This window comes from Psammomys obesus, unplaced genomic scaffold (genome assembly GCF_907164565.1).
Source record: "Psammomys obesus unplaced genomic scaffold, mPsaObe1.curated_primary_1811, whole genome shotgun sequence".
Classification (NCBI taxonomy): Eukaryota; Metazoa; Chordata; class Mammalia; order Rodentia; family Muridae; genus Psammomys; species Psammomys obesus.
The window spans coordinates 13167374-13171153 of NW_026592732.1; the positions used below are offsets into that span (position 1 = coordinate 13167374).

Genomic DNA, 3780 nt, shown 5'->3' on the forward strand with positions numbered 1-3780 from the left:
GTAGGGATATTTCCTCATTTTCAGTCTAAAAATTCAAAGCTCTTATATTCTCTGTGGAAGAGGAACGGTACTGCTTTTCGCACTCTTTTGTCAGGAATTATACATGTAACTTTTCAAGCTATTTTTATAGATAAATTGTTTAATCTTTATTGTCAAACTCTAGACTATACATGAATGGGAAAGGAATATACCAAAGAAGAATCATCTGTCCTATGCCTTTTCTTTTGTCTGGCTACTCAGAAACATGACGTTATCAGCTATGATTGTTGTTGCTTGCCACCTCATATTATTGTTATCCACGTATTCACTGTAATCCATTCCCCTTCCACAAATATACGAGCCCCGTTTTTCACATACTGGTATGCCACATCCCTGAGGCCTGGCCAACACACTGATATTCATTGCCATCTTGTCTTTTGACTGACGTCACCCATTTGGTATATTTCAATGTCTCTTGATCGCCATATCTCATTTGTTGCTAGAGAAAATATCATGACTGTTTTTTTTTTTTCTTCCACCTGACTCATGACAGGGTCCTGACCTAATTAATCCCCCCGAATAACTGAACACGATTCATAAGATCATTCAAGAACCAAACTGCTGGCTACTGCAGATTCATGCCTTACAAACTGAGGAAATGCCTGTAACAAAGGTCTTCGAAACATGGCTTCGGTTTTTCTTACAGTCTAATCTTTCAGCCTTTCCTCCTTCAGACTCTCAACGCATGCGTGCACTCCAGACACTCGACTCTGCCACAACCTTCTCCCCTCCTTCACCTGATGCACAGCACCCGAATCTTCTTTTTGTGTGTGTGATTTATTATTTTTTTTATTACAATTTATTTTTGCCATTTTTTCTTTATTATTTTTATATTAATTACAGTTTATTTACTTTGTATCCCAGCTGTAGCCCTCTCCCTCATTCCCTCTCAATCTCACCCTCCCTCTCTCATCTCTTTCCTGCCCGGACATTGTAGCCAGCCCTGAAGAGATCTGATAAGCTGGGATCAGATGGAAGGGGAAGAGGACCTCCCGCATCAGTGAACACCAGAATCTTTTAAAACTAATTTTAAGAGTTGATAATAAAAGCATAGCTTACAATGATTTGTACCATATCTCTAGTGAATCTGGGAGAAAAATAAAAACAAACAAACACAAAAAAACATAACTTTTGAAAGTTTTGTGGTTCACCCAAATACGAGCAGGGATTTAATCTCTTTATTTAAGCCATTCTTTCACAATTTAAATCCTGGTTTATTTTTGGTGTTTGTGTGTGTATGTACATGCACTTGTGTGTGTGTTTGAGTAAATACACAAACATTATTCAAAGAGGTGGACTCTCCTTACATTCCTATGTTCCACTGGTACAGTCACCACCAGGGATTTTTTTTTCTTTCCTAAGTTTTTGTTTTGTTTTGTTGTTTTGTTTACCCACATCTTACTTCTTTAGTGTCTGAAAACGTACTTTATGGGGTTCTGTGTCTTATCACTAATTCCTTTCTCTTGCTGCAGTGACTGATTAACACTCTCCCATGAGTTTGCTCTTAGTCTCTTAGAAGCATTTCAAAGCTCATTTCCCCAGGAGAATTTTATACCAAAGCATAATTACACATTGATCTGGTCACAGATACTATACACTCATTCTTTCTCAGATTCTCTCAGAGCCCAAGAGATTCTTACAAGTTTTGAGAACCATGATCATTTCTATTGAGTTTTCATAGGTTTGAAGATAAGAAAATCTGAAATGTCTAATATTAAAGATGCTTTACTATATTTATTCTTTGAAAATTTCATGCCTACATGCATGCAATGTATCATGATTATATCTGCCCCTCCTTCCCTCCTCCAAATCCCCTGAGGCTCCTCCTCACATACACCCCTTCCAACTTCATTATATCTACTTTTTATATTAGTAAAAGGTTTCAATGTCTTTATACTGTGTTACTTTCTCATAAATTTCTCTCATCTTCAGACAATACAGTATGGTGGAATGAATACTGTTCAGGAATGAACATTTATTTCTGAATATGAATGAATTCTAGGTCTTGTTCATATTGAATAACTTTTCCTTTGCATTTGTGTGTGTGTGTGTGTATGTATGTGTGTGTGTGTGTGTGTGTGTGTGTGTGTGTGTGTACACTCACATGTGTTACAATAGAATTAAACCAGGGCTTTATTCATCCTAGGAAAGTGTTCTACCAGGGAGATACAGCCCCATCTCAGCTTCTTTTTTCTGTATCATTTATTTTATGAGTAAAATGTGAATGATGTTTCTATTTACCTAATCATGGACCTAACTTAGAGGAAGCAGATAATCTTTCAGGACTACTTTATTACTGCTTTACCAACTTGGAAACTGAAGTATGGTGAGGATTCTTTAATCTTTACGATAGGCAGTATGTCTCATTCAAGTGTTCATAGCTCTCCACATATTTCAATTCAACTTTTACTTTTATTGCATGACAAGTACCTTTCAGGAAAAAAAAAAAAGAGGTAGGGCTTAGATTTCAGCAAACATTATCAGTGCAGAAAACATGACAAAATACTATCACAGTAAGTACTAATGAATGCCTATCCTTTATACTGTGGGATTTATAAAAGCAATTGGATAAAGAAATGTAAACAACATCAAAGCAGGAGCCAAAATGTTGAGGAAGGAAATGCCTGTAGCACAGCCCCTTTTAAAACCCCATTCTTAAGACCATTACTCCTGAACATGAAGTAGATTTTCTGCATTACATTTAATGCCACCAGAACATTTAGGATGCTATTATACAAAAATAAGACAAAACAAAAAATGGTATTCAACAAAAAGTATTTTTTCTGAGTTTTTTTTTTTTTACTGTCATATTTAGATATCTAGTAAGAGTAGCATCCTATTATCCAAAGAACTCCAGGTAAAGCAAATACTGTGTGAAAGAAATTTGCTATTAATTTTCTGAGTATTCTTAGTATCCATTTAAAAAAATAGGGCCTAACTTTCTACCTTTTCCACCTTTTCTACAACTTTATATATTTTTAAATGACCCACAAATACGTCCCAATTTCTTCTTTCTTTCTCTTTGTGATCTGGCCTTGCCTGGAAATAAATAGAGTGGCATACAAGTCACCCATTTGAACTAGTGACCTTTGCCCTTCTACTATGAAAAAGAAATAAGGAGATCTGAGCCAGGACCCGTGTCAGAAGTTGCTTTTTGTCTTACATCAAGGTGTTTTTATGCATATTGATGTTTTAAAAAAATAGTTCATGGGATTTAAAAATTGTTATTTTTTAACCTGCAAGTCATCTGTGTTAACTTGGCTCTTTGATCTCTGTTTTGAGTCTGAAATCAAATCAACTGATATATAACAATCTATAATATTTTCAAAGTAGTCAGACATTTATAGGCTTTAGATGCTAATGACTTAATTGGTTAATCAAGTAAAGGATAGGTTCACTATGGTTCTCAGAGAAACACAATCAATAGGATAGATACGTGGATAGATGACAGATAATAGATATATAATAAAAGTAGATACATTATTGAATGATAACAGATATATAGATGATGTATATATGGCAGATAAATTAATAACAGGTAGATTGTTGACAGAAATGATGGATGATACATAGATTATAGATGTTGGAAAGATAGATGAAAATAAATTAATAACAAATAAATAGGTAAAGACAGATGATAGGTAGATAGTTTGATAATTAATAGAGAAGACATAGATAAGTAGATAGATAGATAGATAGATAGATAGATAGATAGATAGATAGATAGATAGATAGATAGAT

The 3780-nt window shown here is 34.6% G+C and overlaps 1 pseudogene; it reads right to left on the reverse strand.

Annotated features, from left to right (window-relative positions):
- Window positions 1-210: 210 nt before the first annotated feature.
- On the reverse strand, window positions 211-665 carry LOC129682834 (single-stranded DNA-binding protein, mitochondrial-like; annotated as a pseudogene).
- Between the last annotated feature and the right edge of the window lie 3115 nt (window positions 666-3780).